The following is a 23,296-nucleotide window of genomic DNA, read 5'->3' on the forward strand; positions in this document are numbered from 1 at the left end:
AGTCCCCCAAGCCTCTTGACCACAGGTATGTGGCTGGATAACAAGTGGATAGACGCTTCATCTCTCTCGCCGTCAGGTGTTGCCGTGAATCGTACTTAACGTAGCTTTGTGCACGCGTCAGCGTAGCGTCAGTCGAGCAAAGTCGAGACAAGTCGCATAAGAGGAGCAACAAAAAGGCGCGATTCCGGTACCGGGAATCGAACCCGGGCCTCCTGGGTGAGAGCCAGGTATCCTAGCCACTAGACCACACCGGATAACGACGGCAGTGCTCTTTCCAGCGAACGCAGTAGCCACCCACGGTTAACTGACGACAACTGTAAAAAATCCACTCTCTCGCGTTATAGAACGGCGTGCTCCGGACGCATTTCGTGGAGACGGACGCCAGCAATGATGAGAGCAAAAGGTGCCTACAAATCCTGTCGTTGCACCACGCACTGTTCTACGACAATTCACCAAGCAGACGCTCACGCCTTGTTGTGCTGTTTGATTTGCGGGCAATGAGTGCATCTGCCTTCGACACAGGAAACATTACACGTTTGGCAGCTGTGGGATTGGAACCCACGCCTCCGAAGAGAATGGTGCCTGAAACCAGCGCCTTAGACCGCTCGGCCACGCTACCTACACAACACGCGCGTCACAAGAGCTGCGTCCTACCCCACGAGAACACACCGCAACGGCACAAAAATGAGATGTAAAAAGTGACAACGGTGGGATTCGAACCCACGCCTCCGAAGAGACTGGTGCCTAAAACCAGCGCCTTAGACCGCTCGGCCACGTTACCGTTGGAGCAGCAGCCGCAAAATGTTTCCTTTGTACTACAAAGATCACTTCGAAATGGAAGTATCTTGGCAATCGCCGTGCCATGTATTTCCACTGCTCTCCCACTGGAAGCGTCTCTTTAGGCCATCCACAGCAAGAAAAAGCCGTGCCCGCCGTATGGCAGCGACGCCACTTGTCTGTAGCTGTCGCAGTTAAGGAGACAGCGTCAAGAGACGTTTTCGTGCCGTGACCAGGTTTCGAACCTGGGCTTTCCGTAACCACTAAAGTATCGTAGCTGTAACTGTCAGGCGGAGCTAGAATGCTCCATGTATCAAACATATGTGAGCTCAAGGAGGTTACACTTGAAGAAAAAAGCGGCAGGTTAACGCGATCACAGCAAAGCCCCCGGCAGCTACGGGACTCGAAACCGCGCCTACAGAGAGACTGGTGCCTGAAACCAGCGCCTTAAAGCGCTCGGCCACGCTACATGCGCTGCTTGGTGCGCCAGTGTTCCTAGCATTTGTACAAACAGTGCACGCCACAGCTTCCTGTTCTGCTGGGACTGGCTGCTCATCCATCGCACTTCAAACAACTGCCCTTTTCGACTACAGAGAGCAGCGGACGTCTGCGCTCTGGGAGGCGACATTACGTGTTGGGGATGAAGTGGTAGGGCAAACTGCGGCCTGCGGAACACGACCGAAAAAGTCAAGAGAGTACTGTCATTTCGAGTACTCGTCATTGCAACGGCAGCAAGGCAAAACTTCCAAAATTGCCGTGACCAGGATTCGAACCTGGGTTATTGCGGCCACAACGCAATGTCCTAACCACTAGACGATCACGGCCACGGACGCGCCCGCGAAAGCAGCTGCCTGTAATGCAAGTGGCGATACACACCAGAGCCTAGGCCAAGGTGGACGCCACAGCAGTGTGAGACACGGTCTCCATCACATGTATACGAGCAAATGAACGTGCCTGCGCTGTCAGGACACTAACTACAGTGGTTAGCTGCATTCACCTCCGTGGCAATGTCTTGCAGTCCCCCAAGCCTCTTGACCACAGGTATGTGGCTGGATAACAAGTGGATAGACGCTTCATCTCTCTCGCCGTCAGGTGTTGCCGTGAATCGTACTTAACGTAGCTTTGTGCACGCGTCAGCGTAGCGTCAGTCGAGCAAAGTCGAGACAAGTCGCATAAGAGGAGCAACAAAAAGGCGCGATTCCGGTACCGGGAATCGAACCCGGGCCTCCTGGGTGAGAGCCAGGTATCCTAGCCACTAGACCACACCGGATAACGACGGCAGTGCTCTTTCCAGCGAACGCAGTAGCCACCCACGGTTAACTGACGACAACTGTAAAAAATCCACTCTCTCGCGTTATAGAACGGCGTGCTCCGGACGCATTTCGTGGAGACGGACGCCAGCAATGATGAGAGCAAAAGGTGCCTACAAATCCTGTCGTTGCACCACGCACTGTTCTACGACAATTCACCAAGCAGACGCTCACGCCTTGTTGTGCTGTTTGATTTGCGGGCAATGAGTGCATCTGCCTTCGACACAGGAAACATTACACGTTTGGCAGCTGTGGGATTGGAACCCACGCCTCCGAAGAGAATGGTGCCTGAAACCAGCGCCTTAGACCGCTCGGCCACGCTACCTACACAACACGCGCGTCACAAGAGCTGCGTCCTACCCCACGAGAACACACCGCAACGGCACAAAAATGAGATGTAAAAAGTGACAACGGTGGGATTCGAACCCACGCCTCCGAAGAGACTGGTGCCTAAAACCAGCGCCTTAGACCGCTCGGCCACGTTACCGTTGGAGCAGCAGCCGCAAAATGTTTCCTTTGTACTACAAAGATCACTTCGAAATGGAAGTATCTTGGCAATCGCCGTGCCATGTATTTCCACTGCTCTCCCACTGGAAGCGTCTCTTTAGGCCATCCACAGCAAGAAAAAGCCGTGCCCGCCGTATGGCAGCGACGCCACTTGTCTGTAGCTGTCGCAGTTAAGGAGACAGCGTCAAGAGACGTTTTCGTGCCGTGACCAGGTTTCGAACCTGGGCTTTCCGTAACCACTAAAGTATCGTAGCTGTAACTGTCAGGCGGAGCTAGAATGCTCCATGTATCAAACATATGTGAGCTCAAGGAGGTTACACTTGAAGAAAAAAGCGGCAGGTTAACGCGATCACAGCAAAGCCCCCGGCAGCTACGGGACTCGAAACCGCGCCTACAGAGAGACTGGTGCCTGAAACCAGCGCCTTAAAGCGCTCGGCCACGCTACATGCGCTGCTTGGTGCGCCAGTGTTCCTAGCATTTGTACAAACAGTGCACGCCACAGCTTCCTGTTCTGCTGGGACTGGCTGCTCATCCATCGCACTTCAAACAACTGCCCTTTTCGACTACAGAGAGCAGCGGACGTCTGCGCTCTGGGAGGCGACATTACGTGTTGGGGATGAAGTGGTAGGGCAAACTGCGGCCTGCGGAACACGACCGAAAAAGTCAAGAGAGTACTGTCATTTCGAGTACTCGTCATTGCAACGGCAGCAAGGCAAAACTTCCAAAATTGCCGTGACCAGGATTCGAACCTGGGTTATTGCGGCCACAACGCAATGTCCTAACCACTAGACGATCACGGCCACGGACGCGCCCGCGAAAGCAGCTGCCTGTAATGCAAGTGGCGATACACACCAGAGCCTAGGCCAAGGTGGACGCCACAGCAGTGTGAGACACGGTCTCCATCACATGTATACGAGCAAATGAACGTGCCTGCGCTGTCAGGACACTAACTACAGTGGTTAGCTGCATTCACCTCCGTGGCAATGTCTTGCAGTCCCCCAAGCCTCTTGACCACAGGTATGTGGCTGGATAACAAGTGGATAGACGCTTCATCTCTCTCGCCGTCAGGTGTTGCCGTGAATCGTACTTAACGTAGCTTTGTGCACGCGTCAGCGTAGCGTCAGTCGAGCAAAGTCGAGACAAGTCGCATAAGAGGAGCAACAAAAAGGCGCGATTCCGGTACCGGGAATCGAACCCGGGCCTCCTGGGTGAGAGCCAGGTATCCTAGCCACTAGACCACACCGGATAACGACGGCAGTGCTCTTTCCAGCGAACGCAGTAGCCACCCACGGTTAACTGACGACAACTGTAAAAAATCCACTCTCTCGCGTTATAGAACGGCGTGCTCCGGACGCATTTCGTGGAGACGGACGCCAGCAATGATGAGAGCAAAAGGTGCCTACAAATCCTGTCGTTGCACCACGCACTGTTCTACGACAATTCACCAAGCAGACGCTCACGCCTTGTTGTGCTGTTTGATTTGCGGGCAATGAGTGCATCTGCCTTCGACACAGGAAACATTACACGTTTGGCAGCTGTGGGATTGGAACCCACGCCTCCGAAGAGAATGGTGCCTGAAACCAGCGCCTTAGACCGCTCGGCCACGCTACCTACACAACACGCGCGTCACAAGAGCTGCGTCCTACCCCACGAGAACACACCGCAACGGCACAAAAATGAGATGTAAAAAGTGACAACGGTGGGATTCGAACCCACGCCTCCGAAGAGACTGGTGCCTAAAACCAGCGCCTTAGACCGCTCGGCCACGTTACCGTTGGAGCAGCAGCCGCAAAATGTTTCCTTTGTACTACAAAGATCACTTCGAAATGGAAGTATCTTGGCAATCGCCGTGCCATGTATTTCCACTGCTCTCCCACTGGAAGCGTCTCTTTAGGCCATCCACAGCAAGAAAAAGCCGTGCCCGCCGTATGGCAGCGACGCCACTTGTCTGTAGCTGTCGCAGTTAAGGAGACAGCGTCAAGAGACGTTTTCGTGCCGTGACCAGGTTTCGAACCTGGGCTTTCCGTAACCACTAAAGTATCGTAGCTGTAACTGTCAGGCGGAGCTAGAATGCTCCATGTATCAAACATATGTGAGCTCAAGGAGGTTACACTTGAAGAAAAAAGCGGCAGGTTAACGCGATCACAGCAAAGCCCCCGGCAGCTACGGGACTCGAAACCGCGCCTACAGAGAGACTGGTGCCTGAAACCAGCGCCTTAAAGCGCTCGGCCACGCTACATGCGCTGCTTGGTGCGCCAGTGTTCCTAGCATTTGTACAAACAGTGCACGCCACAGCTTCCTGTTCTGCTGGGACTGGCTGCTCATCCATCGCACTTCAAACAACTGCCCTTTTCGACTACAGAGAGCAGCGGACGTCTGCGCTCTGGGAGGCGACATTACGTGTTGGGGATGAAGTGGTAGGGCAAACTGCGGCCTGCGGAACACGACCGAAAAAGTCAAGAGAGTACTGTCATTTCGAGTACTCGTCATTGCAACGGCAGCAAGGCAAAACTTCCAAAATTGCCGTGACCAGGATTCGAACCTGGGTTATTGCGGCCACAACGCAATGTCCTAACCACTAGACGATCACGGCCACGGACGCGCCCGCGAAAGCAGCTGCCTGTAATGCAAGTGGCGATACACACCAGAGCCTAGGCCAAGGTGGACGCCACAGCAGTGTGAGACACGGTCTCCATCACATGTATACGAGCAAATGAACGTGCCTGCGCTGTCAGGACACTAACTACAGTGGTTAGCTGCATTCACCTCCGTGGCAATGTCTTGCAGTCCCCCAAGCCTCTTGACCACAGGTATGTGGCTGGATAACAAGTGGATAGACGCTTCATCTCTCTCGCCGTCAGGTGTTGCCGTGAATCGTACTTAACGTAGCTTTGTGCACGCGTCAGCGTAGCGTCAGTCGAGCAAAGTCGAGACAAGTCGCATAAGAGGAGCAACAAAAAGGCGCGATTCCGGTACCGGGAATCGAACCCGGGCCTCCTGGGTGAGAGCCAGGTATCCTAGCCACTAGACCACACCGGATAACGACGGCAGTGCTCTTTCCAGCGAACGCAGTAGCCACCCACGGTTAACTGACGACAACTGTAAAAAATCCACTCTCTCGCGTTATAGAACGGCGTGCTCCGGACGCATTTCGTGGAGACGGACGCCAGCAATGATGAGAGCAAAAGGTGCCTACAAATCCTGTCGTTGCACCACGCACTGTTCTACGACAATTCACCAAGCAGACGCTCACGCCTTGTTGTGCTGTTTGATTTGCGGGCAATGAGTGCATCTGCCTTCGACACAGGAAACATTACACGTTTGGCAGCTGTGGGATTGGAACCCACGCCTCCGAAGAGAATGGTGCCTGAAACCAGCGCCTTAGACCGCTCGGCCACGCTACCTACACAACACGCGCGTCACAAGAGCTGCGTCCTACCCCACGAGAACACACCGCAACGGCACAAAAATGAGATGTAAAAAGTGACAACGGTGGGATTCGAACCCACGCCTCCGAAGAGACTGGTGCCTAAAACCAGCGCCTTAGACCGCTCGGCCACGTTACCGTTGGAGCAGCAGCCGCAAAATGTTTCCTTTGTACTACAAAGATCACTTCGAAATGGAAGTATCTTGGCAATCGCCGTGCCATGTATTTCCACTGCTCTCCCACTGGAAGCGTCTCTTTAGGCCATCCACAGCAAGAAAAAGCCGTGCCCGCCGTATGGCAGCGACGCCACTTGTCTGTAGCTGTCGCAGTTAAGGAGACAGCGTCAAGAGACGTTTTCGTGCCGTGACCAGGTTTCGAACCTGGGCTTTCCGTAACCACTAAAGTATCGTAGCTGTAACTGTCAGGCGGAGCTAGAATGCTCCATGTATCAAACATATGTGAGCTCAAGGAGGTTACACTTGAAGAAAAAAGCGGCAGGTTAACGCGATCACAGCAAAGCCCCCGGCAGCTACGGGACTCGAAACCGCGCCTACAGAGAGACTGGTGCCTGAAACCAGCGCCTTAAAGCGCTCGGCCACGCTACATGCGCTGCTTGGTGCGCCAGTGTTCCTAGCATTTGTACAAACAGTGCACGCCACAGCTTCCTGTTCTGCTGGGACTGGCTGCTCATCCATCGCACTTCAAACAACTGCCCTTTTCGACTACAGAGAGCAGCGGACGTCTGCGCTCTGGGAGGCGACATTACGTGTTGGGGATGAAGTGGTAGGGCAAACTGCGGCCTGCGGAACACGACCGAAAAAGTCAAGAGAGTACTGTCATTTCGAGTACTCGTCATTGCAACGGCAGCAAGGCAAAACTTCCAAAATTGCCGTGACCAGGATTCGAACCTGGGTTATTGCGGCCACAACGCAATGTCCTAACCACTAGACGATCACGGCCACGGACGCGCCCGCGAAAGCAGCTGCCTGTAATGCAAGTGGCGATACACACCAGAGCCTAGGCCAAGGTGGACGCCACAGCAGTGTGAGACACGGTCTCCATCACATGTATACGAGCAAATGAACGTGCCTGCGCTGTCAGGACACTAACTACAGTGGTTAGCTGCATTCACCTCCGTGGCAATGTCTTGCAGTCCCCCAAGCCTCTTGACCACAGGTATGTGGCTGGATAACAAGTGGATAGACGCTTCATCTCTCTCGCCGTCAGGTGTTGCCGTGAATCGTACTTAACGTAGCTTTGTGCACGCGTCAGCGTAGCGTCAGTCGAGCAAAGTCGAGACAAGTCGCATAAGAGGAGCAACAAAAAGGCGCGATTCCGGTACCGGGAATCGAACCCGGGCCTCCTGGGTGAGAGCCAGGTATCCTAGCCACTAGACCACACCGGATAACGACGGCAGTGCTCTTTCCAGCGAACGCAGTAGCCACCCACGGTTAACTGACGACAACTGTAAAAAATCCACTCTCTCGCGTTATAGAACGGCGTGCTCCGGACGCATTTCGTGGAGACGGACGCCAGCAATGATGAGAGCAAAAGGTGCCTACAAATCCTGTCGTTGCACCACGCACTGTTCTACGACAATTCACCAAGCAGACGCTCACGCCTTGTTGTGCTGTTTGATTTGCGGGCAATGAGTGCATCTGCCTTCGACACAGGAAACATTACACGTTTGGCAGCTGTGGGATTGGAACCCACGCCTCCGAAGAGAATGGTGCCTGAAACCAGCGCCTTAGACCGCTCGGCCACGCTACCTACACAACACGCGCGTCACAAGAGCTGCGTCCTACCCCACGAGAACACACCGCAACGGCACAAAAATGAGATGTAAAAAGTGACAACGGTGGGATTCGAACCCACGCCTCCGAAGAGACTGGTGCCTAAAACCAGCGCCTTAGACCGCTCGGCCACGTTACCGTTGGAGCAGCAGCCGCAAAATGTTTCCTTTGTACTACAAAGATCACTTCGAAATGGAAGTATCTTGGCAATCGCCGTGCCATGTATTTCCACTGCTCTCCCACTGGAAGCGTCTCTTTAGGCCATCCACAGCAAGAAAAAGCCGTGCCCGCCGTATGGCAGCGACGCCACTTGTCTGTAGCTGTCGCAGTTAAGGAGACAGCGTCAAGAGACGTTTTCGTGCCGTGACCAGGTTTCGAACCTGGGCTTTCCGTAACCACTAAAGTATCGTAGCTGTAACTGTCAGGCGGAGCTAGAATGCTCCATGTATCAAACATATGTGAGCTCAAGGAGGTTACACTTGAAGAAAAAAGCGGCAGGTTAACGCGATCACAGCAAAGCCCCCGGCAGCTACGGGACTCGAAACCGCGCCTACAGAGAGACTGGTGCCTGAAACCAGCGCCTTAAAGCGCTCGGCCACGCTACATGCGCTGCTTGGTGCGCCAGTGTTCCTAGCATTTGTACAAACAGTGCACGCCACAGCTTCCTGTTCTGCTGGGACTGGCTGCTCATCCATCGCACTTCAAACAACTGCCCTTTTCGACTACAGAGAGCAGCGGACGTCTGCGCTCTGGGAGGCGACATTACGTGTTGGGGATGAAGTGGTAGGGCAAACTGCGGCCTGCGGAACACGACCGAAAAAGTCAAGAGAGTACTGTCATTTCGAGTACTCGTCATTGCAACGGCAGCAAGGCAAAACTTCCAAAATTGCCGTGACCAGGATTCGAACCTGGGTTATTGCGGCCACAACGCAATGTCCTAACCACTAGACGATCACGGCCACGGACGCGCCCGCGAAAGCAGCTGCCTGTAATGCAAGTGGCGATACACACCAGAGCCTAGGCCAAGGTGGACGCCACAGCAGTGTGAGACACGGTCTCCATCACATGTATACGAGCAAATGAACGTGCCTGCGCTGTCAGGACACTAACTACAGTGGTTAGCTGCATTCACCTCCGTGGCAATGTCTTGCAGTCCCCCAAGCCTCTTGACCACAGGTATGTGGCTGGATAACAAGTGGATAGACGCTTCATCTCTCTCGCCGTCAGGTGTTGCCGTGAATCGTACTTAACGTAGCTTTGTGCACGCGTCAGCGTAGCGTCAGTCGAGCAAAGTCGAGACAAGTCGCATAAGAGGAGCAACAAAAAGGCGCGATTCCGGTACCGGGAATCGAACCCGGGCCTCCTGGGTGAGAGCCAGGTATCCTAGCCACTAGACCACACCGGATAACGACGGCAGTGCTCTTTCCAGCGAACGCAGTAGCCACCCACGGTTAACTGACGACAACTGTAAAAAATCCACTCTCTCGCGTTATAGAACGGCGTGCTCCGGACGCATTTCGTGGAGACGGACGCCAGCAATGATGAGAGCAAAAGGTGCCTACAAATCCTGTCGTTGCACCACGCACTGTTCTACGACAATTCACCAAGCAGACGCTCACGCCTTGTTGTGCTGTTTGATTTGCGGGCAATGAGTGCATCTGCCTTCGACACAGGAAACATTACACGTTTGGCAGCTGTGGGATTGGAACCCACGCCTCCGAAGAGAATGGTGCCTGAAACCAGCGCCTTAGACCGCTCGGCCACGCTACCTACACAACACGCGCGTCACAAGAGCTGCGTCCTACCCCACGAGAACACACCGCAACGGCACAAAAATGAGATGTAAAAAGTGACAACGGTGGGATTCGAACCCACGCCTCCGAAGAGACTGGTGCCTAAAACCAGCGCCTTAGACCGCTCGGCCACGTTACCGTTGGAGCAGCAGCCGCAAAATGTTTCCTTTGTACTACAAAGATCACTTCGAAATGGAAGTATCTTGGCAATCGCCGTGCCATGTATTTCCACTGCTCTCCCACTGGAAGCGTCTCTTTAGGCCATCCACAGCAAGAAAAAGCCGTGCCCGCCGTATGGCAGCGACGCCACTTGTCTGTAGCTGTCGCAGTTAAGGAGACAGCGTCAAGAGACGTTTTCGTGCCGTGACCAGGTTTCGAACCTGGGCTTTCCGTAACCACTAAAGTATCGTAGCTGTAACTGTCAGGCGGAGCTAGAATGCTCCATGTATCAAACATATGTGAGCTCAAGGAGGTTACACTTGAAGAAAAAAGCGGCAGGTTAACGCGATCACAGCAAAGCCCCCGGCAGCTACGGGAATCGAAACCGCGCCTACAGAGAGACTGGTGCCTGAAACCAGCGCCTTAAAGCGCTCGGCCACGCTACATGCGCTGCTTGGTGCGCCAGTGTTCCTAGCATTTGTACAAACAGTGCACGCCACAGCTTCCTGTTCTGCTGGGACTGGCTGCTCATCCATCGCACTTCAAACAACTGCCCTTTTCGACTACAGAGAGCAGCGGACGTCTGCGCTCTGGGAGGCGACATTACGTGTTGGGGATGAAGTGGTAGGGCAAACTGCGGCCTGCGGAACACGACCGAAAAAGTCAAGAGAGTACTGTCATTTCGAGTACTCGTCATTGCAACGGCAGCAAGGCAAAACTTCCAAAATTGCCGTGACCAGGATTCGAACCTGGGTTATTGCGGCCACAACGCAATGTCCTAACCACTAGACGATCACGGCCACGGACGCGCCCGCGAAAGCAGCTGCCTGTAATGCAAGTGGCGATACACACCAGAGCCTAGGCCAAGGTGGACGCCACAGCAGTGTGAGACACGGTCTCCATCACATGTATACGAGCAAATGAACGTGCCTGCGCTGTCAGGACACTAACTACAGTGGTTAGCTGCATTCACCTCCGTGGCAATGTCTTGCAGTCCCCCAAGCCTCTTGACCACAGGTATGTGGCTGGATAACAAGTGGATAGACGCTTCATCTCTCTCGCCGTCAGGTGTTGCCGTGAATCGTACTTAACGTAGCTTTGTGCACGCGTCAGCGTAGCGTCAGTCGAGCAAAGTCGAGACAAGTCGCATAAGAGGAGCAACAAAAAGGCGCGATTCCGGTACCGGGAATCGAACCCGGGCCTCCTGGGTGAGAGCCAGGTATCCTAGCCACTAGACCACACCGGATAACGACGGCAGTGCTCTTTCCAGCGAACGCAGTAGCCACCCACGGTTAACTGACGACAACTGTAAAAAATCCACTCTCTCGCGTTATAGAACGGCGTGCTCCGGACGCATTTCGTGGAGACGGACGCCAGCAATGATGAGAGCAAAAGGTGCCTACAAATCCTGTCGTTGCACCACGCACTGTTCTACGACAATTCACCAAGCAGACGCTCACGCCTTGTTGTGCTGTTTGATTTGCGGGCAATGAGTGCATCTGCCTTCGACACAGGAAACATTACACGTTTGGCAGCTGTGGGATTGGAACCCACGCCTCCGAAGAGAATGGTGCCTGAAACCAGCGCCTTAGACCGCTCGGCCACGCTACCTACACAACACGCGCGTCACAAGAGCTGCGTCCTACCCCACGAGAACACACCGCAACGGCACAAAAATGAGATGTAAAAAGTGACAACGGTGGGATTCGAACCCACGCCTCCGAAGAGACTGGTGCCTAAAACCAGCGCCTTAGACCGCTCGGCCACGTTACCGTTGGAGCAGCAGCCGCAAAATGTTTCCTTTGTACTACAAAGATCACTTCGAAATGGAAGTATCTTGGCAATCGCCGTGCCATGTATTTCCACTGCTCTCCCACTGGAAGCGTCTCTTTAGGCCATCCACAGCAAGAAAAAGCCGTGCCCGCCGTATGGCAGCGACGCCACTTGTCTGTAGCTGTCGCAGTTAAGGAGACAGCGTCAAGAGACGTTTTCGTGCCGTGACCAGGTTTCGAACCTGGGCTTTCCGTAACCACTAAAGTATCGTAGCTGTAACTGTCAGGCGGAGCTAGAATGCTCCATGTATCAAACATATGTGAGCTCAAGGAGGTTACACTTGAAGAAAAAGCGGCAGGTTAACGCGATCACAGCAAAGCCCCCGGCAGCTACGGGACTCGAAACCGCGCCTACAGAGAGACTGGTGCCTGAAACCAGCGCCTTAAAGCGCTCGGCCACGCTACATGCGCTGCTTGGTGCGCCAGTGTTCCTAGCATTTGTACAAACAGTGCACGCCACAGCTTCCTGTTCTGCTGGGACTGGCTGCTCATCCATCGCACTTCAAACAACTGCCCTTTTCGACTACAGAGAGCAGCGGACGTCTGCGCTCTGGGAGGCGACATTACGTGTTGGGGATGAAGTGGTAGGGCAAACTGCGGCCTGCGGAACACGACCGAAAAAGTCAAGAGAGTACTGTCATTTCGAGTACTCGTCATTGCAACGGCAGCAAGGCAAAACTTCCAAAATTGCCGTGACCAGGATTCGAACCTGGGTTATTGCGGCCACAACGCAATGTCCTAACCACTAGACGATCACGGCCACGGACGCGCCCGCGAAAGCAGCTGCCTGTAATGCAAGTGGCGATACACACCAGAGCCTAGGCCAAGGTGGACGCCACAGCAGTGTGAGACACGGTCTCCATCACATGTATACGAGCAAATGAACGTGCCTGCGCTGTCAGGACACTAACTACAGTGGTTAGCTGCATTCACCTCCGTGGCAATGTCTTGCAGTCCCCCAAGCCTCTTGACCACAGGTATGTGGCTGGATAACAAGTGGATAGACGCTTCATCTCTCTCGCCGTCAGGTGTTGCCGTGAATCGTACTTAACGTAGCTTTGTGCACGCGTCAGCGTAGCGTCAGTCGAGCAAAGTCGAGACAAGTCGCATAAGAGGAGCAACAAAAAGGCGCGATTCCGGTACCGGGAATCGAACCCGGGCCTCCTGGGTGAGAGCCAGGTATCCTAGCCACTAGACCACACCGGATAACGACGGCAGTGCTCTTTCCAGCGAACGCAGTAGCCACCCACGGTTAACTGACGACAACTGTAAAAAATCCACTCTCTCGCGTTATAGAACGGCGTGCTCCGGACGCATTTCGTGGAGACGGACGCCAGCAATGATGAGAGCAAAAGGTGCCTACAAATCCTGTCGTTGCACCACGCACTGTTCTACGACAATTCACCAAGCAGACGCTCACGCCTTGTTGTGCTGTTTGATTTGCGGGCAATGAGTGCATCTGCCTTCGACACAGGAAACATTACACGTTTGGCAGCTGTGGGATTGGAACCCACGCCTCCGAAGAGAATGGTGCCTGAAACCAGCGCCTTAGACCGCTCGGCCACGCTACCTACACAACACGCGCGTCACAAGAGCTGCGTCCTACCCCACGAGAACACACCGCAACGGCACAAAAATGAGATGTAAAAAGTGACAACGGTGGGATTCGAACCCACGCCTCCGAAGAGACTGGTGCCTAAAACCAGCGCCTTAGACCGCTCGGCCACGTTACCGTTGGAGCAGCAGCCGCAAAATGTTTCCTTTGTACTACAAAGATCACTTCGAAATGGAAGTATCTTGGCAATCGCCGTGCCATGTATTTCCACTGCTCTCCCACTGGAAGCGTCTCTTTAGGCCATCCACAGCAAGAAAAAGCCGTGCCCGCCGTATGGCAGCGACGCCACTTGTCTGTAGCTGTCGCAGTTAAGGAGACAGCGTCAAGAGACGTTTTCGTGCCGTGACCAGGTTTCGAACCTGGGCTTTCCGTAACCACTAAAGTATCGTAGCTGTAACTGTCAGGCGGAGCTAGAATGCTCCATGTATCAAACATATGTGAGCTCAAGGAGGTTACACTTGAAGAAAAAGCGGCAGGTTAACGCGATCACAGCAAAGCCCCCGGCAGCTACGGGACTCGAAACCGCGCCTACAGAGAGACTGGTGCCTGAAACCAGCGCCTTAAAGCGCTCGGCCACGCTACATGCGCTGCTTGGTGCGCCAGTGTTCCTAGCATTTGTACAAACAGTGCACGCCACAGCTTCCTGTTCTGCTGGGACTGGCTGCTCATCCATCGCACTTCAAACAACTGCCCTTTTCGACTACAGAGAGCAGCGGACGTCTGCGCTCTGGGAGGCGACATTACGTGTTGGGGATGAAGTGGTAGGGCAAACTGCGGCCTGCGGAACACGACCGAAAAAGTCAAGAGAGTACTGTCATTTCGAGTACTCGTCATTGCAACGGCAGCAAGGCAAAACTTCCAAAATTGCCGTGACCAGGATTCGAACCTGGGTTATTGCGGCCACAACGCAATGTCCTAACCACTAGACGATCACGGCCACGGACGCGCCCGCGAAAGCAGCTGCCTGTAATGCAAGTGGCGATACACACCAGAGCCTAGGCCAAGGTGGACGCCACAGCAGTGTGAGACACGGTCTCCATCACATGTATACGAGCAAATGAACGTGCCTGCGCTGTCAGGACACTAACTACAGTGGTTAGCTGCATTCACCTCCGTGGCAATGTCTTGCAGTCCCCCAAGCCTCTTGACCACAGGTATGTGGCTGGATAACAAGTGGATAGACGCTTCATCTCTCTCGCCGTCAGGTGTTGCCGTGAATCGTACTTAACGTAGCTTTGTGCACGCGTCAGCGTAGCGTCAGTCGAGCAAAGTCGAGACAAGTCGCATAAGAGGAGCAACAAAAAGGCGCGATTCCGGTACCGGGAATCGAACCCGGGCCTCCTGGGTGAGAGCCAGGTATCCTAGCCACTAGACCACACCGGATAACGACGGCAGTGCTCTTTCCAGCGAACGCAGTAGCCACCCACGGTTAACTGACGACAACTGTAAAAAATCCACTCTCTCGCGTTATAGAACGGCGTGCTCCGGACGCATTTCGTGGAGACGGACGCCAGCAATGATGAGAGCAAAAGGTGCCTACAAATCCTGTCGTTGCACCACGCACTGTTCTACGACAATTCACCAAGCAGACGCTCACGCCTTGTTGTGCTGTTTGATTTGCGGGCAATGAGTGCATCTGCCTTCGACACAGGAAACATTACACGTTTGGCAGCTGTGGGATTGGAACCCACGCCTCCGAAGAGAATGGTGCCTGAAACCAGCGCCTTAGACCGCTCGGCCACGCTACCTACACAACACGCGCGTCACAAGAGCTGCGTCCTACCCCACGAGAACACACCGCAACGGCACAAAAATGAGATGTAAAAAGTGACAACGGTGGGATTCGAACCCACGCCTCCGAAGAGACTGGTGCCTAAAACCAGCGCCTTAGACCGCTCGGCCACGTTACCGTTGGAGCAGCAGCCGCAAAATGTTTCCTTTGTACTACAAAGATCACTTCGAAATGGAAGTATCTTGGCAATCGCCGTGCCATGTATTTCCACTGCTCTCCCACTGGAAGCGTCTCTTTAGGCCATCCACAGCAAGAAAAAGCCGTGCCCGCCGTATGGCAGCGACGCCACTTGTCTGTAGCTGTCGCAGTTAAGGAGACAGCGTCAAGAGACGTTTTCGTGCCGTGACCAGGTTTCGAACCTGGGCTTTCCGTAACCACTAAAGTATCGTAGCTGTAACTGTCAGGCGGAGCTAGAATGCTCCATGTATCAAACATATGTGAGCTCAAGGAGGTTACACTTGAAGAAAAAGCGGCAGGTTAACGCGATCACAGCAAAGCCCCCGGCAGCTACGGGACTCGAAACCGCGCCTACAGAGAGACTGGTGCCTGAAACCAGCGCCTTAAAGCGCTCGGCCACGCTACATGCGCTGCTTGGTGCGCCAGTGTTCCTAGCATTTGTACAAACAGTGCACGCCACAGCTTCCTGTTCTGCTGGGACTGGCTGCTCATCCATCGCACTTCAAACAACTGCCCTTTTCGACTACAGAGAGCAGCGGACGTCTGCGCTCTGGGAGGCGACATTACGTGTTGGGGATGAAGTGGTAGGGCAAACTGCGGCCTGCGGAACACGACCGAAAAAGTCAAGAGAGTACTGTCATTTCGAGTACTCGTCATTGCAACGGCAGCAAGGCAAAACTTCCAAAATTGCCGTGACCAGGATTCGAACCTGGGTTATTGCGGCCACAACGCAATGTCCTAACCACTAGACGATCACGGCCACGGACGCGCCCGCGAAAGCAGCTGCCTGTAATGCAAGTGGCGATACACACCAGAGCCTAGGCCAAGGTGGACGCCACAGCAGTGTGAGACACGGTCTCCATCACATGTATACGAGCAAATGAACGTGCCTGCGCTGTCAGGACACTAACTACAGTGGTTAGCTGCATTCACCTCCGTGGCAATGTCTTGCAGTCCCCCAAGCCTCTTGACCACAGGTATGTGGCTGGATAACAAGTGGATAGACGCTTCATCTCTCTCGCCGTCAGGTGTTGCCGTGAATCGTACTTAACGTAGCTTTGTGCACGCGTCAGCGTAGCGTCAGTCGAGCAAAGTCGAGACAAGTCGCATAAGAGGAGCAACAAAAAGGCGCGATTCCGGTACCGGGAATCGAACCCGGGCCTCCTGGGTGAGAGCCAGGTATCCTAGCCACTAGACCACACCGGATAACGACGGCAGTGCTCTTTCCAGCGAACGCAGTAGCCACCCACGGTTAACTGACGACAACTGTAAAAAATCCACTCTCTCGCGTTATAGAACGGCGTGCTCCGGACGCATTTCGTGGAGACGGACGCCAGCAATGATGAGAGCAAAAGGTGCCTACAAATCCTGTCGTTGCACCACGCACTGTTCTACGACAATTCACCAAGCAGACGCTCACGCCTTGTTGTGCTGTTTGATTTGCGGGCAATGAGTGCATCTGCCTTCGACACAGGAAACATTACACGTTTGGCAGCTGTGGGATTGGAACCCACGCCTCCGAAGAGAATGGTGCCTGAAACCAGCGCCTTAGACCGCTCGGCCACGCTACCTACACAACACGCGCGTCACAAGAGCTGCGTCCTACCCCACGAGAACACACCGCAACGGCACAAAAATGAGATGTAAAAAGTGACAACGGTGGGATTCGAACCCACGCCTCCGAAGAGACTGGTGCCTAAAACCAGCGCCTTAGACCGCTCGGCCACGTTACCGTTGGAGCAGCAGCCGCAAAATGTTTCCTTTGTACTACAAAGATCACTTCGAAATGGAAGTATCTTGGCAATCGCCGTGCCATGTATTTCCACTGCTCTCCCACTGGAAGCGTCTCTTTAGGCCATCCACAGCAAGAAAAAGCCGTGCCCGCCGTATGGCAGCGACGCCACTTGTCTGTAGCTGTCGCAGTTAAGGAGACAGCGTCAAGAGACGTTTTCGTGCCGTGACCAGGTTTCGAACCTGGGCTTTCCGTAACCACTAAAGTATCGTAGCTGTAACTGTCAGGCGGAGCTAGAATGCTCCATGTATCAAACATATGTGAGCTCAAGGAGGTTACACTTGAAGAAAAAAGCGGCAGGTTAACGCGATCACAGCAAAGCCCCCGGCAGCTACGGGAATCGAAACCGCGCCTACAGAGAGACTGGTGCCTGAAACCAGCGCCTTAAAGCGCTCGGCCACGCTACATGCGCTGCTTGGTGCGCCAGTGTTCCTAGCATTTGTACAAACAGTGCACGCCACAGCTTCCTGTTCTGCTGGGACTGGCTGCTCATCCATCGCACTTCAAACAACTGCCCTTTTCGACTACAGAGAGCAGCGGACGTCTGCGCTCTGGGAGGCGACATTACGTGTTGGGGATGAAGTGGTAGGGCAAACTGCGGCCTGCGGAACACGACCGAAAAAGTCAAGAGAGTACTGTCATTTCGAGTACTCGTCATTGCAACGGCAGCAAGGCAAAACTTCCAAAATTGCCGTGACCAGGATTCGAACCTGGGTTATTGCGGCCACAACGCAATGTCCTAACCACTAGACGATCACGGCCACGGACGCGCCCGCGAAAGCAGCTGCCTGTAATGCAAGTGGCGATACACACCAGAGCCTAGGCCAAGGTGGACGCCACAGCAGTGTGAGACACGGTCTCCATCACATGTATACGAGCAAATGAACGTGCCTGCGCTGTCAGGACACTAACTACAGTGGTTAGCTGCATTCACCTCCGTGGCAATGTCTTGCAGTCCCCCAAGCCTCTTGACCACAGGTATGTGGCTGGATAACAAGTGGATAGACGCTTCATCTCTCTCGCCGTCAGGTGTTGCCGTGAATCGTACTTAACGTAGCTTTGTGCACGCGTCAGCGTAGCGTCAGTCGAGCAAAGTCGAGACAAGTCGCATAAGAGGAGCAACAAAAAGGCGCGATTCCGGTACCGGGAATCGAACCCGGGCCTCCTGGGTGAGAGCCAGGTATCCTAGCCACTAGACCACACCGGATAACGACGGCAGTGCTCTTTCCAGCGAACGCAGTAGCCACCCACGGTTAACTGACGACAACTGTAAAAAATCCACTCTCTCGCGTTATAGAACGGCGTGCTCCGGACGCATTTCGTGGAGACGGACGCCAGCAATGATGAGAGCAAAAGGTGCCTACAAATCCTGTCGTTGCACCACGCACTGTTCTACGACAATTCACCAAGCAGACGCTCACGCCTTGTTGTGCTGTTTGATTTGCGGGCAATGAGTGCATCTGCCTTCGACACAGGAAACATTACACGTTTGGCAGCTGTGGGATTGGAACCCACGCCTCCGAAGAGAATGGTGCCTGAAACCAGCGCCTTAGACCGCTCGGCCACGCTACCTACACAACACGCGCGTCACAAGAGCTGCGTCCTACCCCACGAGAACACACCGCAACGGCACAAAAATGAGATGTAAAAAGTGACAACGGTGGGATTCGAACCCACGCCTCCGAAGAGACTGGTGCCTAAAACCAGCGCCTTAGACCGCTCGGCCACGTTACCGTTGGAGCAGCAGCCGCAAAATGTTTCCTTTGTACTACAAAGATCACTTCGAAATGGAAGTATCTTGGCAATCGCCGTGCCATGTATTTCCACTGCTCTCCCACTGGAAGCGTCTCTTTAGGCCATCCACAGCAAGAAAAAGCCGTGCCCGCCGTATGGCAGCGACGCCACTTGTCTGTAGCTGTCGCAGTTAAGGAGACAGCGTCAAGAGACGTTTTCGTGCCGTGACCAGGTTTCGAACCTGGGCTTTCCGTAACCACTAAAGTATCGTAGCTGTAACTGTCAGGCGGAGCTAGAATGCTCCATGTATCAAACATATGTGAGCTCAAGGAGGTTACACTTGAAGAAAAAAGCGGCAGGTTAACGCGATCACAGCAAAGCCCCCGGCAGCTACGGGAATCGAAACCGCGCCTACAGAGAGACTGGTGCCTGAAACCAGCGCCTTAAAGCGCTCGGCCACGCTACATGCGCTGCTTGGTGCGCCAGTGTTCCTAGCATTTGTACAAACAGTGCACGCCACAGCTTCCTGTTCTGCTGGGACTGGCTGCTCATCCATCGCACTTCAAACAACTGCCCTTTTCGACTACAGAGAGCAGCGGACGTCTGCGCTCTGGGAGGCGACATTACGTGTTGGGGATGAAGTGGTAGGGCAAACTGCGGCCTGCGGAACACGACCGAAAAAGTCAAGAGAGTACTGTCATTTCGAGTACTCGTCATTGCAACGGCAGCAAGGCAAAACTTCCAAAATTGCCGTGACCAGGATTCGAACCTGGGTTATTGCGGCCACAACGCAATGTCCTAACCACTAGACGATCACGGCCACGGACGCGCCCGCGAAAGCAGCTGCCTGTAATGCAAGTGGCGATACACAGCAGAGCCTAGGCCAAGGTGGACGCCACAGCAGTGTGAGACACGGTCTCCATCACATGTATACGAGCAAATGAACGTGCCTGCGCTGTCAGGACACTAACTACAGTGGTTAGCTGCATTCACCTCCGTGGCAATGTCTTGCAGTCCCCCAAGCCTCTTGACCACAGGTATGTGGCTGGATAACAAGTGGATAGACGCTTCATCTCTCTCGCCGTCAGGTGTTGCCGTGAATCGTACTTAACGTAGCTTTGTGCACGCGTCAGCGTAGCGTCAGTCGAGCAAAGTCGAGACAAGTCGCATAAGAGGAGCAACAAAAAGGCGCGATTCCGGTACCGGGAATCGAACCCGGGCCTCCTGGGTGAGAGCCAGGTATCCTAGCCACTAGACCACACCGGATAACGACGGCAGTGCTCTTTCCAGCGAACGCAGTAGCCACCCACGGTTAACTGACGACAACTGTAAAAAATCCACTCTCTCGCGTTATAGAACGGCGTGCTCCGGACGCATTTCGTGGAGACGGACGCCAGCAATGATGAGAGCAAAAGGTGCCTACAAATCCTGTCGTTGCACCACGCACTGTTCTACGACAATTCACCAAGCAGACGCTCACGCCTTGTTGTGCTGTTTCCTTTGCGGGCAATGAGTGCATCTGCCTTCGACACAGGAAACATTACACGTTTGGCAGCTGTGGGATTGGAGCCCACGCCTCCGAAGAGAATGGTGCCTGAAACCAGCGCCTTAGACCGCTCGGCCACGCTACCTACACAACACGCGCGTCACAAGAGCTGCGTCCTACCCCACGAGAACACACCGCAACGGCACAAAAATGAGATGTAAAAAGTGACAACGGTGGGATTCGAACCCACGCCTCCGAAGAGACTGGTGCCTAAAACCAGCGCCTTAGACCGCTCGGCCACGTTACCGTTGGAGCAGCAGCCGCAAAATGTTTCCTTTGTACTACAAAGATCACTTCGAAATGGAAGTATCTTGGCAATCGCCGTGCCATGTATTTCCACTGCTCTCCCACTGGAAGCGTCTCTTTAGGCCATCCACAGCAAGAAAAAGCCGTGCCCGCCGTATGGCAGCGACGCCACTTGTCTGTAGCTGTCGCAGTTAAGGAGACAGCGTCAAGAGACGTTTTCGTGCCGTGACCAGGTTTCGAACCTGGGCTTTCCGTAACCACTAAAGTATCGTAGCTGTAACTGTCAGGCGGAGCTAGAATGCTCCATGTATCAAACATATGTGAGCTCAAGGAGGTTACACTTGAAGAAAAAGCGGCAGGTTAACGCGATCACAGCAAAGCCCCCGGCAGCTACGGGACTCGAAACCGCGCCTACAGAGAGACTGGTGCCTGAAACCAGCGCCTTAAAGCGCTCGGCCACGCTACATGCGCTGCTTGGTGCGCCAGTGTTCCTAGCATTTGTACAAACAGTGCACGCCACAGCTTCCTGTTCTGCTGGGACTGGCTGCTCATCCATCGCACTTCAAACAACTGCCCTTTTCGACTACAGAGAGCAGCGGACGTCTGCGCTCTGGGAGGCGACATTACGTGTTGGGGATGAAGTGGTAGGGCAAACTGCGGCCTGCGGAACACGACCGAAAAAGTCAAGAGAGTACTGTCATTTCGAGTACTCGTCATTGCAACGGCAGCAAGGCAAAACTTCCAAAATTGCCGTGACCAGGATTCGAACCTGGGTTATTGCGGCCACAACGCAATGTCCTAACCACTAGACGATCACGGCCACGGACGCGCCCGCGAAAGCAGCTGCCTGTAATGCAAGTGGCGATACACAGCAGAGCCTAGGCCAAGGTGGACGCCACAGCAGTGTGAGACACGGTCTCCATCACATGTATACGAGCAAATGAACGTGCCTGCGCTGTCAGGACACTAACTACAGTGGTTAGCTGCATTCACCTCCGTGGCAATGTCTTGCAGTCCCCCAAGCCTCTTGACCACAGGTATGTGGCTGGATAACAAGTGGATAGACGCTTCATCTCTCTCGCCGTCAGGTGTTGCCGTGAATCGTACTTAACGTAGCTTTGTGCACGCGTCAGCGTAGCGTCAGTCGAGCAAAGTCGAGACAAGTCGCATAAGAGGAGCAACAAAAAGGCGCGATTCCGGTACCGGGAATCGAACCCGGGCCTCCTGGGTGAGAGCCAGGTATCCTAGCCACTAGACCACACCGGATAACGACGGCAGTGCTCTTTCCAGCGAACGCAGTAGCCACCCACGGTTAACTGACGACAACTGTAAAAAATCCACTCTCTCGCGTTATAGAACGGCGTGCTCCGGACGCATTTCGTGGAGACGGACGCCAGCAATGATGAGAGCAAAAGGTGCCTACAAATCCTGTCGTTGCACCACGCACTGTTCTACGACAATTCACCAAGCAGACGCTCACGCCTTGTTGTGCTGTTTCCTTTGCGGGCAATGAGTGCATCTGCCTTCGACACAGGAAACATTACACGTTTGGCAGCTGTGGGATTGGAGCCCACGCCTCCGAAGAGAATGGTGCCTGAAACCAGCGCCTTAGACCGCTCGGCCACGCTACCTACACAACACGCGCGTCACAAGAGCTGCGTCCTACCCCACGAGAACACACCGCAACGGCACAAAAATGAGATGTAAAAAGTGACAACGGTGGGATTCGAACCCACGCCTCCGAAGAGACTGGTGCCTAAAACCAGCGCCTTAGACCGCTCGGCCACGTTACCGTTGGAGCAGCAGCCGCAAAATGTTTCCTTTGTACTACAAAGATCACTTCGAAATGGAAGTATCTTGGCAATCGCCGTGCCATGTATTTCCACTGCTCTCCCACTGGAAGCGTCTCTTTAGGCCATCCACAGCAAGAAAAAGCCGTGCCCGCCGTATGGCAGCGACGCCACTTGTCTGTAGCTGTCGCAGTTAAGGAGACAGCGTCAAGAGACGTTTTCGTGCCGTGACCAGGTTTCGAACCTGGGCTTTCCGTAACCACTAAAGTATCGTAGCTGTAACTGTCAGGCGGAGCTAGAATGCTCCATGTATCAAACATATGTGAGCTCAAGGAGGTTACACTTGAAGAAAAAGCGGCAGGTTAACGCGATCACAGCAAAGCCCCCGGCAGCTACGGGACTCGAAACCGCGCCTACAGAGAGACTGGTGCCTGAAACCAGCGCCTTAAAGCGCTCGGCCACGCTACATGCGCTGCTTGGTGCGCCAGTGTTCCTAGCATTTGTACAAACAGTGCACGCCACAGCTTCCTGTTCTGCTGGGACTGGCTGCTCATCCATCGCACTTCAAACAACTGCCCTTTTCGGCTACAGAGAGCAGCGGACGTCTGCGCTCTGGGAGGCGACATTACGTGTTGGGGATGAAGTGGTAGGGCAAACTGCGGCCTGCGGAACACGACCGAAAAAGTCAAGAGAGTACTGTCATTTCGAGTACTCGTCATTGCAACGGCAGCAAGGCAAAACTTCCAAAATTGCCGTGACCAGGATTCGAACCTGGGTTATTGCGGCCACAACGCAATGTCCTAACCACTAGACGATCACGGCCACGGACGCGCCCGCGAAAGCAGCTGCCTGTAATGCAAGTGGCGATACACAGCAGAGCCTAGGCCAAGGTGGACGCCACAGCAGTGTGAGACACGGTCTCCATCACATGTATACGAGCAAATGAACGTGCCTGCGCTGTCAGGACACTAACTACAGTGGTTAGCTGCATTCACCTCCGTGGCAA

The 23,296-nt window shown here is 54.1% G+C and overlaps 39 non-coding genes across 39 annotated transcripts; all 39 read right to left on the minus strand.

Moving 5' to 3' along the window:
- Nucleotides 1–182: 182 nt before the first annotated feature.
- Nucleotides 183–254, minus strand: Trnae-cuc (transfer RNA glutamic acid (anticodon CUC)). The gene has a single exon. It is a non-coding gene; the product is annotated as a tRNA-Glu (tRNA).
- Nucleotides 255–699: 445 nt separating this feature from the next.
- On the minus strand, nt 700–781 carry Trnal-uag (transfer RNA leucine (anticodon UAG)). Its single transcript has one exon. It is a non-coding gene; the product is annotated as a tRNA-Leu (tRNA).
- Nucleotides 782–1,529: 748 nt separating this feature from the next.
- On the minus strand, nt 1,530–1,601 carry Trnah-gug (transfer RNA histidin (anticodon GUG)). The gene has a single exon. It is a non-coding gene; the product is annotated as a tRNA-His (tRNA).
- Nucleotides 1,602–1,975: 374 nt separating this feature from the next.
- On the minus strand, nt 1,976–2,047 carry Trnae-cuc (transfer RNA glutamic acid (anticodon CUC)). The gene has a single exon. It is a non-coding gene; the product is annotated as a tRNA-Glu (tRNA).
- Nucleotides 2,048–2,492: 445 nt separating this feature from the next.
- On the minus strand, nt 2,493–2,574 carry Trnal-uag (transfer RNA leucine (anticodon UAG)). The gene has a single exon. It is a non-coding gene; the product is annotated as a tRNA-Leu (tRNA).
- Nucleotides 2,575–3,322: 748 nt separating this feature from the next.
- Nucleotides 3,323–3,394, minus strand: Trnah-gug (transfer RNA histidin (anticodon GUG)). Its single transcript has one exon. It is a non-coding gene; the product is annotated as a tRNA-His (tRNA).
- Nucleotides 3,395–3,768: 374 nt separating this feature from the next.
- Trnae-cuc (transfer RNA glutamic acid (anticodon CUC)) lies at nt 3,769–3,840 on the minus strand. Its single transcript has one exon. It is a non-coding gene; the product is annotated as a tRNA-Glu (tRNA).
- Nucleotides 3,841–4,285: 445 nt separating this feature from the next.
- Nucleotides 4,286–4,367, minus strand: Trnal-uag (transfer RNA leucine (anticodon UAG)). Its single transcript has one exon. It is a non-coding gene; the product is annotated as a tRNA-Leu (tRNA).
- A 748-nt stretch (nt 4,368–5,115) lies between these two features.
- Trnah-gug (transfer RNA histidin (anticodon GUG)) lies at nt 5,116–5,187 on the minus strand. Its single transcript has one exon. It is a non-coding gene; the product is annotated as a tRNA-His (tRNA).
- A 374-nt stretch (nt 5,188–5,561) lies between these two features.
- Nucleotides 5,562–5,633, minus strand: Trnae-cuc (transfer RNA glutamic acid (anticodon CUC)). The gene has a single exon. It is a non-coding gene; the product is annotated as a tRNA-Glu (tRNA).
- A 445-nt stretch (nt 5,634–6,078) lies between these two features.
- Nucleotides 6,079–6,160, minus strand: Trnal-uag (transfer RNA leucine (anticodon UAG)). The gene has a single exon. It is a non-coding gene; the product is annotated as a tRNA-Leu (tRNA).
- A 748-nt stretch (nt 6,161–6,908) lies between these two features.
- Nucleotides 6,909–6,980, minus strand: Trnah-gug (transfer RNA histidin (anticodon GUG)). Its single transcript has one exon. It is a non-coding gene; the product is annotated as a tRNA-His (tRNA).
- Nucleotides 6,981–7,354: 374 nt separating this feature from the next.
- Trnae-cuc (transfer RNA glutamic acid (anticodon CUC)) lies at nt 7,355–7,426 on the minus strand. The gene has a single exon. It is a non-coding gene; the product is annotated as a tRNA-Glu (tRNA).
- A 445-nt stretch (nt 7,427–7,871) lies between these two features.
- Nucleotides 7,872–7,953, minus strand: Trnal-uag (transfer RNA leucine (anticodon UAG)). Its single transcript has one exon. It is a non-coding gene; the product is annotated as a tRNA-Leu (tRNA).
- A 748-nt stretch (nt 7,954–8,701) lies between these two features.
- Nucleotides 8,702–8,773, minus strand: Trnah-gug (transfer RNA histidin (anticodon GUG)). The gene has a single exon. It is a non-coding gene; the product is annotated as a tRNA-His (tRNA).
- Nucleotides 8,774–9,147: 374 nt separating this feature from the next.
- Nucleotides 9,148–9,219, minus strand: Trnae-cuc (transfer RNA glutamic acid (anticodon CUC)). Its single transcript has one exon. It is a non-coding gene; the product is annotated as a tRNA-Glu (tRNA).
- A 445-nt stretch (nt 9,220–9,664) lies between these two features.
- On the minus strand, nt 9,665–9,746 carry Trnal-uag (transfer RNA leucine (anticodon UAG)). The gene has a single exon. It is a non-coding gene; the product is annotated as a tRNA-Leu (tRNA).
- Nucleotides 9,747–10,494: 748 nt separating this feature from the next.
- On the minus strand, nt 10,495–10,566 carry Trnah-gug (transfer RNA histidin (anticodon GUG)). Its single transcript has one exon. It is a non-coding gene; the product is annotated as a tRNA-His (tRNA).
- Nucleotides 10,567–10,940: 374 nt separating this feature from the next.
- On the minus strand, nt 10,941–11,012 carry Trnae-cuc (transfer RNA glutamic acid (anticodon CUC)). Its single transcript has one exon. It is a non-coding gene; the product is annotated as a tRNA-Glu (tRNA).
- Nucleotides 11,013–11,457: 445 nt separating this feature from the next.
- Trnal-uag (transfer RNA leucine (anticodon UAG)) lies at nt 11,458–11,539 on the minus strand. Its single transcript has one exon. It is a non-coding gene; the product is annotated as a tRNA-Leu (tRNA).
- A 747-nt stretch (nt 11,540–12,286) lies between these two features.
- Nucleotides 12,287–12,358, minus strand: Trnah-gug (transfer RNA histidin (anticodon GUG)). Its single transcript has one exon. It is a non-coding gene; the product is annotated as a tRNA-His (tRNA).
- A 374-nt stretch (nt 12,359–12,732) lies between these two features.
- On the minus strand, nt 12,733–12,804 carry Trnae-cuc (transfer RNA glutamic acid (anticodon CUC)). The gene has a single exon. It is a non-coding gene; the product is annotated as a tRNA-Glu (tRNA).
- A 445-nt stretch (nt 12,805–13,249) lies between these two features.
- Nucleotides 13,250–13,331, minus strand: Trnal-uag (transfer RNA leucine (anticodon UAG)). The gene has a single exon. It is a non-coding gene; the product is annotated as a tRNA-Leu (tRNA).
- A 747-nt stretch (nt 13,332–14,078) lies between these two features.
- Nucleotides 14,079–14,150, minus strand: Trnah-gug (transfer RNA histidin (anticodon GUG)). Its single transcript has one exon. It is a non-coding gene; the product is annotated as a tRNA-His (tRNA).
- Nucleotides 14,151–14,524: 374 nt separating this feature from the next.
- Nucleotides 14,525–14,596, minus strand: Trnae-cuc (transfer RNA glutamic acid (anticodon CUC)). Its single transcript has one exon. It is a non-coding gene; the product is annotated as a tRNA-Glu (tRNA).
- A 445-nt stretch (nt 14,597–15,041) lies between these two features.
- Nucleotides 15,042–15,123, minus strand: Trnal-uag (transfer RNA leucine (anticodon UAG)). Its single transcript has one exon. It is a non-coding gene; the product is annotated as a tRNA-Leu (tRNA).
- A 747-nt stretch (nt 15,124–15,870) lies between these two features.
- Nucleotides 15,871–15,942, minus strand: Trnah-gug (transfer RNA histidin (anticodon GUG)). Its single transcript has one exon. It is a non-coding gene; the product is annotated as a tRNA-His (tRNA).
- A 374-nt stretch (nt 15,943–16,316) lies between these two features.
- On the minus strand, nt 16,317–16,388 carry Trnae-cuc (transfer RNA glutamic acid (anticodon CUC)). The gene has a single exon. It is a non-coding gene; the product is annotated as a tRNA-Glu (tRNA).
- A 445-nt stretch (nt 16,389–16,833) lies between these two features.
- On the minus strand, nt 16,834–16,915 carry Trnal-uag (transfer RNA leucine (anticodon UAG)). Its single transcript has one exon. It is a non-coding gene; the product is annotated as a tRNA-Leu (tRNA).
- A 748-nt stretch (nt 16,916–17,663) lies between these two features.
- On the minus strand, nt 17,664–17,735 carry Trnah-gug (transfer RNA histidin (anticodon GUG)). Its single transcript has one exon. It is a non-coding gene; the product is annotated as a tRNA-His (tRNA).
- Nucleotides 17,736–18,109: 374 nt separating this feature from the next.
- Nucleotides 18,110–18,181, minus strand: Trnae-cuc (transfer RNA glutamic acid (anticodon CUC)). Its single transcript has one exon. It is a non-coding gene; the product is annotated as a tRNA-Glu (tRNA).
- Nucleotides 18,182–18,626: 445 nt separating this feature from the next.
- Nucleotides 18,627–18,708, minus strand: Trnal-uag (transfer RNA leucine (anticodon UAG)). The gene has a single exon. It is a non-coding gene; the product is annotated as a tRNA-Leu (tRNA).
- Nucleotides 18,709–19,456: 748 nt separating this feature from the next.
- Nucleotides 19,457–19,528, minus strand: Trnah-gug (transfer RNA histidin (anticodon GUG)). Its single transcript has one exon. It is a non-coding gene; the product is annotated as a tRNA-His (tRNA).
- A 374-nt stretch (nt 19,529–19,902) lies between these two features.
- Nucleotides 19,903–19,974, minus strand: Trnae-cuc (transfer RNA glutamic acid (anticodon CUC)). Its single transcript has one exon. It is a non-coding gene; the product is annotated as a tRNA-Glu (tRNA).
- Nucleotides 19,975–20,419: 445 nt separating this feature from the next.
- On the minus strand, nt 20,420–20,501 carry Trnal-uag (transfer RNA leucine (anticodon UAG)). Its single transcript has one exon. It is a non-coding gene; the product is annotated as a tRNA-Leu (tRNA).
- Nucleotides 20,502–21,248: 747 nt separating this feature from the next.
- On the minus strand, nt 21,249–21,320 carry Trnah-gug (transfer RNA histidin (anticodon GUG)). Its single transcript has one exon. It is a non-coding gene; the product is annotated as a tRNA-His (tRNA).
- A 374-nt stretch (nt 21,321–21,694) lies between these two features.
- On the minus strand, nt 21,695–21,766 carry Trnae-cuc (transfer RNA glutamic acid (anticodon CUC)). The gene has a single exon. It is a non-coding gene; the product is annotated as a tRNA-Glu (tRNA).
- A 445-nt stretch (nt 21,767–22,211) lies between these two features.
- On the minus strand, nt 22,212–22,293 carry Trnal-uag (transfer RNA leucine (anticodon UAG)). The gene has a single exon. It is a non-coding gene; the product is annotated as a tRNA-Leu (tRNA).
- Nucleotides 22,294–23,040: 747 nt separating this feature from the next.
- Trnah-gug (transfer RNA histidin (anticodon GUG)) lies at nt 23,041–23,112 on the minus strand. The gene has a single exon. It is a non-coding gene; the product is annotated as a tRNA-His (tRNA).
- Nucleotides 23,113–23,296: the final 184 nt, after the last annotated feature.

This window comes from Schistocerca serialis, unplaced genomic scaffold (genome assembly GCF_023864345.2).
Source record: "Schistocerca serialis cubense isolate TAMUIC-IGC-003099 unplaced genomic scaffold, iqSchSeri2.2 HiC_scaffold_1124, whole genome shotgun sequence".
Lineage (NCBI taxonomy): Eukaryota > Metazoa > Arthropoda > Insecta > Orthoptera > Acrididae > Schistocerca > Schistocerca serialis.